The 12,500-nt window shown below is 51.7% G+C and overlaps 7 non-coding genes across 7 annotated transcripts; all 7 read right to left on the bottom strand.

Moving 5' to 3' along the window:
* Window positions 1-1,396: 1,396 nt before the first annotated feature.
* Window positions 1,397-1,515, bottom strand: LOC148150844 (5S ribosomal RNA). Its single transcript, XR_015755559.1, has one exon. It is a non-coding gene; the product is annotated as a 5S ribosomal RNA (ribosomal RNA).
* A 1,546-nt stretch (window positions 1,516-3,061) lies between these two features.
* Window positions 3,062-3,180, bottom strand: LOC148150843 (5S ribosomal RNA). The gene has a single exon (XR_015755400.1). It is a non-coding gene; the product is annotated as a 5S ribosomal RNA (ribosomal RNA).
* Window positions 3,181-4,726: 1,546 nt separating this feature from the next.
* Window positions 4,727-4,845, bottom strand: LOC148150842 (5S ribosomal RNA). Its single transcript, XR_015756725.1, has one exon. It is a non-coding gene; the product is annotated as a 5S ribosomal RNA (ribosomal RNA).
* Window positions 4,846-6,391: 1,546 nt separating this feature from the next.
* LOC148150841 (5S ribosomal RNA) lies at window positions 6,392-6,510 on the bottom strand. Its single transcript, XR_015755343.1, has one exon. It is a non-coding gene; the product is annotated as a 5S ribosomal RNA (ribosomal RNA).
* A 1,549-nt stretch (window positions 6,511-8,059) lies between these two features.
* On the bottom strand, window positions 8,060-8,178 carry LOC148150840 (5S ribosomal RNA). The gene has a single exon (XR_015756340.1). It is a non-coding gene; the product is annotated as a 5S ribosomal RNA (ribosomal RNA).
* Window positions 8,179-9,724: 1,546 nt separating this feature from the next.
* LOC148150839 (5S ribosomal RNA) lies at window positions 9,725-9,843 on the bottom strand. The gene has a single exon (XR_015756347.1). It is a non-coding gene; the product is annotated as a 5S ribosomal RNA (ribosomal RNA).
* Window positions 9,844-11,389: 1,546 nt separating this feature from the next.
* Window positions 11,390-11,508, bottom strand: LOC148150838 (5S ribosomal RNA). Its single transcript, XR_015756724.1, has one exon. It is a non-coding gene; the product is annotated as a 5S ribosomal RNA (ribosomal RNA).
* Between the last annotated feature and the right edge of the window lie 992 nt (window positions 11,509-12,500).

Below are 12,500 nucleotides of genomic sequence, written 5' to 3'. Positions count from 1 at the left end.
CTGCCTTTCAGCCAGCCCTTGCCCACCAGGCTCCTGTAGTCTCCCACATCCCCACACAGGCCAACTGCAAGCCCTCCCCCTGCTTCATAGGGCCGCAGCCTGCATTCTCTCATCCTTCCACACTCCTCCACCCCTCCATTTCGGAATGCCAGGCACTGACCAGTGGGGTACCGCACGGATCAGTACTGGGACCGCAGCTTTTTACAATCTATCTTCAGGATATACAAGATGGTATTAGCAATAACATTCGCAAATTTCATCAGCTGGGTGGCAGGGTGAAATGTGATGAGGATGTTAGGAGATTACAGGGTGACCTGGACAAGTTAGGTGAGTGCTCAGATGCATGGCAGATGCACTTTCACGTGGATAAATGGATCCTTATCCACTTTGGTGGCAAGAACAGGAAGGCAGATTACCACCTAAGTGGAATCAATTTAGGTAAAGGGGCAGTACAGAGAGATCTGGGGGTTCTTGTACACCACTCAATGAAGGTAAGCATGCAGGTACAGCAGGTAGTGAAGAAGGCTAATAGCATGCTGGCCTTCATAACAAGAGGGATTGAGTATAGAAGCAAAGAGGTCCTTCTGCAGCTGTACAGGGCCCTGGTGAGACCACACCTGGAGTACTGTGTGCAGTTCTGGTCTCCAAATTTGAGGAGAGACATTCTGGCTATTGAGGGAATGCAGCGTAGGTTCACGAGGTCAATTCCTGGAATGGCGGGATTACCTTACACTGAAAGACTGGAGCGACTGGGCTTGTGTACCCTTGAGTTTAGAAGACTGAGAGGGGATCTGGTTGAGACATATAAGATGATCAAAGGATTGGACACTCTGGCGGCAGGCAACATGTTTCCGCTGCGGGGTGAGTGCCGAAACAGAGGACACAGCTTAAAAATACGGGGTAGACCATTTAGGACAGAGATGAGGAGAAACTTCTTCACCCAGAGAGTGGTGGCTGTGTGGAATGCTCTGCCCCAGAGGGCAGTGGAGGCCCAGTCTCTGGATTCATTTAAGAAAGAGTTGGATAGAGCTCTCAAGAATAGTGGAATCAAGGGTTATGGAGATAAGGCAGGAACAGGATACTGATTAAGGATGATCAGCCATGATCATATTGAATGGTGGTGCAGGCTGGAAGGGCAGAATGGCCAACTCCTGCACCTATTGTCTATTGTCTGCCTTTCCTGACTGCCACCCGCAGACAGCGTGCAGCCCCAATCCCTTTCTTTCCGCCTTTCTTGCTGATTTTGGCAGCGCTCCGCTCTCCTCCCTTCCGTGTCTCGTGCCTGCAGGAGACTGATGCCAGGCACAGCAGCAGCAGCAAAAATAACCTGCCGCTCCATTGCCTGGCACAAGACAAGTGCAGAGGGGTGACTTGAGCAGCCACTGCTGGCGGAAAAAGCCTACTGCACCTGGTATTCCCAGGCGGTCTCCCATCCAAGTACTAACCAGGCCTGAGTCGGCTTAGCTTCCGAGATCAGACGAGATCGGGCGTTTTCAGACTAGTATGGCCGTAGGCGCTGGCCCCTGCCTTTTCTCCCTACTTCAAGGCATGCTGGCCAGCCACATTTTCTTTCTTGCTCTTTCTCTTTATCCCCTTTGGCTTTTTTTTCTCTTTTCTCTTTGCTCTTCCTCCTCCGTGCGTGCTTCCCTCCCTCCGTCCCTCCAGCTGCCTTTCAGCCAGCCCTTGCCCACCAGGCTCCTGTAGTCTCCCACATCCCCACACAGGCCAACTGCAAGCCCTCCCCCTGCTTCATAGGGCCGCAGCCTGCATTCTCTCATCCTTCCACACTCCTCCACCCCTCCATTTCGGAATGCCAGGCACTGACCAGTGGGGTACCGCACGGATCAGTACTGGGACCGCAGCTTTTTACAATCTATCTTCAGGATATACAAGATGGTATTAGCAATAACATTCGCAAATTTCATCAGCTGGGTGGCAGGGTGAAATGTGATGAGGATGTTAGGAGATTACAGGGTGACCTGGACAAGTTAGGTGAGTGCTCAGATGCATGGCAGATGCACTTTCACGTGGATAAATGGATCCTTATCCACTTTGGTGGCAAGAACAGGAAGGCAGATTACCACCTAAGTGGAATCAATTTAGGTAAAGGGGCAGTACAGAGAGATCTGGGGGTTCTTGTACACCACTCAATGAAGGTAAGCATGCAGGTACAGCAGGTAGTGAAGAAGGCTAATAGCATGCTGGCCTTCATAACAAGAGGGATTGAGTATAGAAGCAAAGAGGTCCTTCTGCAGCTGTACAGGGCCCTGGTGAGACCACACCTGGAGTACTGTGTGCAGTTCTGGTCTCCAAATTTGAGGAGAGACATTCTGGCTATTGAGGGAATGCAGCGTAGGTTCACGAGGTCAATTCCTGGAATGGCGGGATTACCTTACACTGAAAGACTGGAGCGACTGGGCTTGTGTACCCTTGAGTTTAGAAGACTGAGAGGGGATCTGGTTGAGACATATAAGATGATCAAAGGATTGGACACTCTGGCGGCAGGCAACATGTTTCCGCTGCGGGGTGAGTGCCGAAACAGAGGACACAGCTTAAAAATACGGGGTAGACCATTTAGGACAGAGATGAGGAGAAACTTCTTCACCCAGAGAGTGGTGGCTGTGTGGAATGCTCTGCCCCAGAGGGCAGTGGAGGCCCAGTCTCTGGATTCATTTAAGAAAGAGTTGGATAGAGTTCTCAAGGATAGTGGAATCAAGGGTTATGGAGATAAGGCAGGAACAGGATACTGATTAAGGATGATCAGCCATGATCATATTGAATGGTGGTGCAGGCTGGAAGGGCAGAATGGCCAACTCCTGCACCTATTGTCTATTGTCCGCCTTTCCTGACTGCCACCCGCAGACAGCGTGCAGCCCCAATCCCTTTCTTTCCGCCTTTCTTGCTGATTTTGGCAGCGCTCCGCTCTCCTCCCCTCCGTGTCTCGTGCCTGCAGGAGACTGATGCCAGGCACAGCAGCAGCAGCAAAAATAACCTGCCGCTCCATTGCCTGGCACAAGACAAGTGCAGAGGGGTGACTTGAGCAGCCACTGCTGGCGGAAAAAGCCTACTGCACCTGGTATTCCCAGGCGGTCTCCCATCCAAGTACGAACCAGGCCTGAGTCTGCTTAGCTTCCGAGATCAGACGAGATCGGGCGTTTTCAGACTAGTATGGCCGTAGGCGCTGGCCCCTGCCTTTTCTCCCTACTTCAAGGCGTGCTGGCCAGCCACATTTTCTTTCTTGCTCTTTCTCTTTATCCCCTTTGGCTTTTTTTTCTCTTTTCTCTTTGCTCTTCCTCCTCCGTGCGTGCTTCCCTCCCTCCGTCCCTCCAGCTGCCTTTCAGCCAGCCCTTGCCCACCAGGCTCCTGTAGTCTCCCACATCCCCACACAGGCCAACTGCAAGCCCTCCCCCTGCTTCATAGGGCCGCAGCCTGCATTCTCTCATCCTTCCACACTCCTCCACCCCTCCATTTCGGAATGCCGGGCACTGACCAGTGGGGTACCGCACGGATCAGTACTGGGACCGCAGCTTTTTACAATCTATCTTCAGGATATACAAGATGGTATTAGCAATAACATTCGCAAATTTCATCAGCTGGGTGGCAGGGTGAAATGTGATGAGGATGTTAGGAGATTACAGGGTGACCTGGACAAGTTAGGTGAGTGCTCAGATGCATGGCAGATGCACTTTCACGTGGATAAATGGATCCTTATCCACTTTGGTGGCAAGAACAGGAAGGCAGATTACCACCTAAGTGGAATCAATTTAGGTAAAGGGGCAGTACAGAGAGATCTGGGGGTTCTTGTACACCACTCAATGAAGGTAAGCATGCAGGTACAGCAGGTAGTGAAGAAGGCTAATAGCATGCTGGCCTTCATAACAAGAGGGATTGAGTATAGAAGCAAAGAGGTCCTTCTGCAGCTGTACAGGGCCCTGGTGAGACCACACCTGGAGTACTGTGTGCAGTTCTGGTCTCCAAATTTGAGGAGAGACATTCTGGCTATTGAGGGAATGCAGCGTAGGTTCACGAGGTCAATTCCTGGAATGGCGGGATTACCTTACACTGAAAGACTGGAGCGACTGGGCTTGTGTACCCTTGAGTTTAGAAGACTGAGAGGGGATCTGGTTGAGACATATAAGATGATCAAAGGATTGGACACTCTGGCGGCAGGCAACATGTTTCCGCTGCGGGGTGAGTGCCGAAACAGAGGACACAGCTTAAAAATACGGGGTAGACCATTTAGGACAGAGATGAGGAGAAACTTCTTCACCCAGAGAGTGGTGGCTGTGTGGAATGCTCTGCCCCAGAGGGCAGTGGAGGCCCAGTCTCTGGATTCATTTAAGAAAGAGTTGGATAGAGCTCTCAAGGATAGTGGAATCAAGGGTTATGGAGATAAGGCAGGAACAGGATACTGATTAAGGATGATCAGCCATGATCATATTGAATGGTGGTGCAGGCTGGAAGGGCAGAATGGCCAACTCCTGCACCTATTGTCTATTGTCCGCCTTTCCTGACTGCCACCCGCAGACAGCGTGCAGCCCCAATCCCTTTCTTTCCGCCTTTCTTGCTGATTTTGGCAGCGCTCCGCTCTCCTCCCCTCCGTGTCTCGTGCCTGCAGGAGACTGATGCCAGGCACAGCAGCAGCAGCAAAAATAACCTGCCGCTCCATTGCCTGGCACAAGACAAGTGCAGAGGGGTGACTTGAGCAGCCACTGCTGGCGGAAAAAGCCTACTGCACCTGGTATTCCCAGGCGGTCTCCCATCCAAGTACTAACCAGGCCTGAGTCTGCTTAGCTTCCGAGATCAGACGAGATCGGGCGTTTTCAGACTAGCATGGCCGTAGGCGCTGGCCCCTGCCTTTTCTCCCTACTTCAAGGCGTGCTGGCCAGCCACATTTTCTTTCTTGCTCTTTCTCTTTATCCCCTTTGGCTTTTTTTTCTCTTTTCTCTTTGCTCTTCCTCCTCCGTGCGTGCTTCCCTCCCTCCGTCCCTCCAGCTGCCTTTCAGCCAGCCCTTGCCCACCAGGCTCCTGTAGTCTCCCACATCCCCACACAGGCCAACTGCAAGCCCTCCCCCTGCTTCATAGGGCCGCAGCCTGCATTCTCTCATCCTTCCACACTCCTCCACCCCTCCATTTCGGAATGCCGGGCACTGACCAGTGGGGTACCGCACCGATCAGTACTGGGACCGCAGCTTTTTACAATCTATCTTCAGGATATACAAGATGGTATTAGCAATAACATTCGCAAATTTCATCAGCTGGGTGGCAGGGTGAAATGTGATGAGGATGTTAGGAGATTACAGGGTGACCTGGACAAGTTAGGTGAGTGCTCAGATGCATGGCAGATGCACTTTCACGTGGATAAATGGATCCTTATCCACTTTGGTGGCAAGAACAGGAAGGCAGATTACCACCTAAGTGGAATCAATTTAGGTAAAGGGGCAGTACAGAGAGATCTGGGGGTTCTTGTACACCACTCAATGAAGGTAAGCATGCAGGTACAGCAGGTAGTGAAGAAGGCTAATAGCATGCTGGCCTTCATAACAAGAGGGATTGAGTATAGAAGCAAAGAGGTCCTTCTGCAGCTGTACAGGGCCCTGGTGAGACCACACCTGGAGTACTGTGTGCAGTTCTGGTCTCCAAATTTGAGGAGAGACATTCTGGCTATTGAGGGAATGCAGCGTAGGTTCACGAGGTCAATTCCTGGAATGGCGGGATTACCTTACACTGAAAGACTGGAGCGACTGGGCTTGTGTACCCTTGAGTTTAGAAGACTGAGAGGGGATCTGGTTGAGACATATAAGATGATCAAAGGATTGGACACTCTGGCGGCAGGCAACATGTTTCCGCTGCGGGGTGAGTGCCGAAACAGAGGACACAGCTTAAAAATACGGGGTAGACCATTTAGGACAGAGATGAGGAGAAACTTCTTCACCCAGAGAGTGGTGGCTGTGTGGAATGCTCTGCCCCAGAGGGCAGTGGAGGCCCAGTCTCTGGATTCATTTAAGAAAGAGTTGGATAGAGCTCTCAAGGATAGTGGAATCAAGGGTTATGGAGATAAGGCAGGAACAGGATACTGATTAAGGATGATCAGCCATGATCATATTGAATGGTGGTGCAGGCTGGAAGGGCAGAATGGCCAACTCCTGCACCTATTGTCTATTGTCCGCCTTTCCTGACTGCCACCCGCAGACAGCGTGCAGCCCCAATCCCTTTCTTTCCGCCTTTCTTGCTGATTTTGGCAGCGCTCCGCTCTCCTCCCCTCCGTGTCTCGTGCCTGCAGGAGACTGATGCCAGGCACAGCAGCAGCAGCAAAAATAACCTGCCGCTCCATTGCCTGGCACAAGACAAGTGCAGAGGGATGACTTGAGCAGCCACTGCTGGCGGAAAAAGCCTACTGCACCTGGTATTCCCAGGCGGTCTCCCATCCAAGTACTAACCAGGCCTGAGTCTACTTAGCTTCCGAGATCAGACGAGATCGGGCGTTTTCAGACTAGTATGGCCGTAGGCGCTGGCCCCTGCCTTTTCTCCCTACTTCAAGGCGTGCTGGCCAGCCACATTTTCTTTCTTGCTCTTTCTCTTTATCCCCTTTGGCTTTTTTTTCTCTTTTCTCTTTGCTCTTCCTCCTCCGTGCGTGCTTCCCTCCCTCCGTCCCTCCAGCTGCCTTTCAGCCAGCCCTTGCCCACCAGGCTCCTGTAGTCTCCCACATCCCCACACAGGCCAACTGCAAGCCCTCCCCCTGCTTCATAGGGCCGCAGCCTGCATTCTCTCATCCTTCCACACTCCTCCACCCCTCCATTTCGGAATGCCGGGCACTGACCAGTGGGGTACCGCACGGATCAGTACTGGGACCGCAGCTTTTTACAATCTATCTTCAGGATATACAAGATGGTATTAGCAATAACATTCGCAAATTTCATCAGCTGGGTGGCAGGGTGAAATGTGATGAGGATGTTAGGAGATTACAGGGTGACCTGGACAAGTTAGGTGAGTGCTCAGATGCATGGCAGATGCACTTTCACGTGGATAAATGGATCCTTATCCACTTTGGTGGCAAGAACAGGAAGGCAGATTACCACCTAAGTGGAATCAATTTAGGTAAAGGGGCAGTACAGAGAGATCTGGGGGTTCTTGTACACCACTCAATGAAGGTAAGCATGCAGGTACAGCAGGTAGTGAAGAAGGCTAATAGCATGCTGGCCTTCATAACAAGAGGGATTGAGTATAGAAGCAAAGAGGTCCTTCTGCAGCTGTACAGGGCCCTGGTGAGACCACACCTGGAGTACTGTGTGCAGTTCTGGTCTCCAAATTTGAGGAGAGACATTCTGGCTATTGAGGGAATGCAGCGTAGGTTCACGAGGTCAATTCCTGGAATGGCGGGATTACCTTACACTGAAAGACTGGAGCGACTGGGCTTGTGTACCCTTGAGTTTAGAAGACTGAGAGGGGATCTGGTTGAGACATATAAGATGATCAAAGGATTGGACACTCTGGCGGCAGGCAACATGTTTCCGCTGCGGGGTGAGTGCCGAAACAGAGGACACAGCTTAAAAATACGGGGTAGACCATTTAGGACAGAGATGAGGAGAAACTTCTTCACCCAGAGAGTGGTGGCTGTGTGGAATGCTCTGCCCCAGAGGGCAGTGGAGGCCCAGTCTCTGGATTCATTTAAGAAAGAGTTGGATAGAGCTCTCAAGGATAGTGGAATCAAGGGTTATGGAGATAAGGCAGGAACAGGATACTGATTAAGGATGATCAGCCATGATCATATTGAATGGTGGTGCAGGCTGGAAGGGCAGAATGGCCAACTCCTGCACCTATTGTCTATTGTCCGCCTTTCCTGACTGCCACCCGCAGACAGCGTGCAGCCCCAATCCCTTTCTTTCCGCCTTTCTTGCTGATTTTGGCAGCGCTCCGCTCTCCTCCCCTCCGTGTCTCGTGCCTGCAGGAGACTGATGCCAGGCACAGCAGCAGCAGCAGCAAAAATAACCTGCCGCTCCATTGCCTGGCACAAGACAAGTGCAGAGGGGTGACTTGAGCAGCCACTGCTGGCGGAAAAAGCCTACTGCACCTGGTATTCCCAGGCGGTCTCCCATCCAAGTACTAACCAGGCCTGAGTCTGCTTAGTTTCCGAGATCAGACGAGATTGGGCGTTTTCAGACTAGTATGGCCGTAGGCGCTGGCCCCTGCCTTTTCTCCCTACTTCAAGGCATGCTGGCCAGCCACATTTTCTTTCTTGCTCTTTCTCTTTATCCCCTTTGGCTTTTTTTTCTCTTTTCTCTTTGCTCTTCCTCCTCCGTGCGTGCTTCCCTCCCTCCGTCCCTCCAGCTGCCTTTCAGCCAGCCCTTGCCCACCAGGCTCCTGTAGTCTCCCACATCCCCACACAGGCCAACTGCAAGCCCTCCCCCTGCTTCATAGGGCCGCAGCCTGCATTCTCTCATCCTTCCACACTCCTCCACCCCTCCATTTCGGAATGCCAGGCACTGACCAGTGGGGTACCGCACGGATCAGTACTGGGACCGCAGCTTTTTACAATCTATCTTCAGGATATACAAGATGGTATTAGCAATAACATTCGCAAATTTCATCAGCTGGGTGGCAGGGTGAAATGTGATGAGGATGTTAGGAGATTACAGGGTGACCTGGACAAGTTAGGTGAGTGCTCAGATGCATGGCAGATGCACTTTCACGTGGATAAATGGATCCTTATCCACTTTGGTGGCAAGAACAGGAAGGCAGATTACCACCTAAGTGGAATCAATTTAGGTAAAGGGGCAGTACAGAGAGATCTGGGGGTTCTTGTACACCACTCAATGAAGGTAAGCATGCAGGTACAGCAGGTAGTGAAGAAGGCTAATAGCATGCTGGCCTTCATAACAAGAGGGATTGAGTATAGAAGCAAAGAGGTCCTTCTGCAGCTGTACAGGGCCCTGGTGAGACCACACCTGGAGTACTGTGTGCAGTTCTGGTCTCCAAATTTGAGGAGAGACATTCTGGCTATTGAGGGAATGCAGCGTAGGTTCACGAGGTCAATTCCTGGAATGGCGGGATTACCTTACACTGAAAGACTGGAGCGACTGGGCTTGTGTACCCTTGAGTTTAGAAGACTGAGAGGGGATCTGGTTGAGACATATAAGATGATCAAAGGATTGGACACTCTGGCGGCAGGCAACATGTTTCCGCTGCGGGGTGAGTGCCGAAACAGAGGACACAGCTTAAAAATACGGGGTAGACCATTTAGGACAGAGATGAGGAGAAACTTCTTCACCCAGAGAGTGGTGGCTGTGTGGAATGCTCTGCCCCAGAGGGCAGTGGAGGCCCAGTCTCTGGATTCATTTAAGAAAGAGTTGGATAGAGCTCTCAAGGATAGTGGAATCAAGGGTTATGGAGATAAGGCAGGAACAGGATACTGATTAAGGATGATCAGCCATGATCATATTGAATGGTGGTGCAGGCTGGAAGGGCAGAATGGCCAACTCCTGCACCTATTGTCTATTGTCCGCCTTTCCTGACTGCCACCCGCAGACAGCGTGCAGCCCCAATCCCTTTCTTTCCGCCTTTCTTGCTGATTTTGGCAGCGCTCCGCTCTCCTCCCCTCCGTGTCTCGTGCCTGCAGGAGACTGATGCCAGGCACAGCAGCAGCAGCAAAAATAACCTGCCGCTCCATTGCCTGGCACAAGACAAGTGCAGAGGGGTGACTTGAGCAGCCACTGCTGGCGGAAAAAGCCTACTGCACCTGGTATTCCCAGGCGGTCTCCCATCCAAGTACTAACCAGGCCTGAGTCTGCTTAGCTTCCGAGATCAGACGAGATCGGGCGTTTTCAGACTAGTATGGCCGTAGGCGCTGGCCCCTGCCTTTTCTCCCTACTTCAAGGCGTGCTGGCCAGCCACATTTTCTTTCTTGCTCTTTCTCTTTATCCCCTTTGGCTTTTTTTTCTCTTTTCTCTTTGCTCTTCCTCCTCCGTGCGTGCTTCCCTCCCTCCGTCCCTCCAGCTGCCTTTCAGCCAGCCCTTGCCCACCAGGCTCCTGTAGTCTCCCACATCCCCACACAGGCCAACTGCAAGCCCTCCCCCTGCTTCATAGGGCCGCAGCCTGCATTCTCTCATCCTTCCACACTCCTCCACCCCTCCATTTCGGAATGCCGGGCACTGACCAGTGGGGTACCGCACGGATCAGTACTGGGACCGCAGCTTTTTACAATCTATCTTCAGGATATACAAGATGGTATTAGCAATAACATTCGCAAATTTCATCAGCTGGGTGGCAGGGTGAAATGTGATGAGGATGTTAGGAGATTACAGGGTGACCTGGACAAGTTAGGTGAGTGCTCAGATGCATGGCAGATGCACTTTCACGTGGATAAATGGATCCTTATCCACTTTGGTGGCAAGAACAGGAAGGCAGATTACCACCTAAGTGGAATCAATTTAGGTAAAGGGGCAGTACAGAGAGATCTGGGGGTTCTTGTACACCACTCAATGAAGGTAAGCATGCAGGTACAGCAGGTAGTGAAGAAGGCTAATAGCATGCTGGCCTTCATAACAAGAGGGATTGAGTATAGAAGCAAAGAGGTCCTTCTGCAGCTGTACAGGGCCCTGGTGAGACCACACCTGGAGTACTGTGTGCAGTTCTGGTCTCCAAATTTGAGGAGAGACATTCTGGCTATTGAGGGAATGCAGCGTAGGTTCACGAGGTCAATTCCTGGAATGGCGGGATTACCTTACACTGAAAGACTGGAGCGACTGGGCTTGTGTACCCTTGAGTTTAGAAGACTGAGAGGGGATCTGGTTGAGACATATAAGATGATCAAAGGATTGGACACTCTGGCGGCAGGCAACATGTTTCCGCTGCGGGGTGAGTGCCGAAACAGAGGACACAGCTTAAAAATACGGGGTAGACCATTTAGGACAGAGATGAGGAGAAACTTCTTCACCCAGAGAGTGGTGGCTGTGTGGAATGCTCTGCCCCAGAGGGCAGTGGAGGCCCAGTCTCTGGATTCATTTAAGAAAGAGTTGGATAGAGCTCTCAAGGATAGTGGAATCAAGGGTTATGGAGATAAGGCAGGAACAGGATACTGATTAAGGATGATCAGCCATGATCATATTGAATGGTGGTGCAGGCTGGAAGGGCAGAATGGCCAACTCCTGCACCTATTGTCTATTGTCCGCCTTTCCTGACTGCCACCCGCAGACAGCGTGCAGCCCCAATCCCTTTCTTTCCGCCTTTCTTGCTGATTTTGGCAGCGCTCCGCTCTCCTCCCCTCCGTGTCTCGTGCCTGCAGGAGACTGATGCCAGGCACAGCAGCAGCAGCAAAAATAACCTGCCGCTCCATTGCCTGGCACAAGACAAGTGCAGAGGGGTGACTTGAGCAGCCACTGCTGGCGGAAAAAGCCTACTGCACCTGGTATTCCCAGGCGGTCTCCCATCCAAGTACTAACCAGGCCTGAGTCTGCTTAGCTTCCGAGATCAGACGAGATCGGGCGTTTTCAGACTAGCATGGCCGTAGGCGCTGGCCCCTGCCTTTTCTCCCTACTTCAAGGCGTGCTGGCCAGCCACATTTTCTTTCTTGCTCTTTCTCTTTATCCCCTTTGGCTTTTTTTTCTCTTTTCTCTTTGCTCTTCCTCCTCCGTGCGTGCTTCCCTCCCTCCGTCCCTCCAGCTGCCTTTCAGCCAGCCCTTGCCCACCAGGCTCCTGTAGTCTCCCACATCCCCACACAGGCCAACTGCAAGCCCTCCCCCTGCTTCATAGGGCCGCAGCCTGCATTCTCTCATCCTTCCACACTCCTCCACCCCTCCATTTCGGAATGCCGGGCACTGACCAGTGGGGTACCGCACCGATCAGTACTGGGACCGCAGCTTTTTACAATCTATCTTCAGGATATACAAGATGGTATTAGCAATAACATTCGCAAATTTCATCAGCTGGGTGGCAGGGTGAAATGTGATGAGGATGTTAGGAGATTACAGGGTGACCTGGACAAGTTAGGTGAGTGCTCAGATGCATGGCAGATGCACTTTCACGTGGATAAATGGATCCTTATCCACTTTGGTGGCAAGAACAGGAAGGCAGATTACCACCTAAGTGGAATCAATTTAGGTAAAGGGGCAGTACAGAGAGATCTGGGGGTTCTTGTACACCACTCAATGAAGGTAAGCATGCAGGTACAGCAGGTAGTGAAGAAGGCTAATAGCATGCTGGCCTTCATAACAAGAGGGATTGAGTATAGAAGCAAAGAGGTCCTTCTGCAGCTGTACAGGGCCCTGGTGAGACCACACCTGGAGTACTGTGTGCAGTTCTGGTCTCCAAATTTGAGGAGAGACATTCTGGCTATTGAGGGAATGCAGCGTAGGTTCACGAGGTCAATTCCTGGAATGGCGGGATTACCTTACACTGAAAGACTGGAGCGACTGGGCTTGTGTACCCTTGAGTTTAGAAGACTGAGAGGGGATCTGGTTGAGACATATAAGATGATCAAAGGATTGGACACTCTGGCGGCAGGC

The sequence above is a fragment of the Chiloscyllium plagiosum genome, unplaced genomic scaffold (genome assembly GCF_037043375.1).
Source record: "Chiloscyllium plagiosum isolate Xiang-an unplaced genomic scaffold, Cpla_swu_hap1 HiC_scaffold_3, whole genome shotgun sequence".
NCBI classification, from domain to species: Eukaryota; Metazoa; Chordata; class Chondrichthyes; order Orectolobiformes; family Hemiscylliidae; genus Chiloscyllium; species Chiloscyllium plagiosum.
Note: the sequence above shows the minus strand (reverse complement) of the source record. Positions and strands in the feature narration are given on the sequence as shown.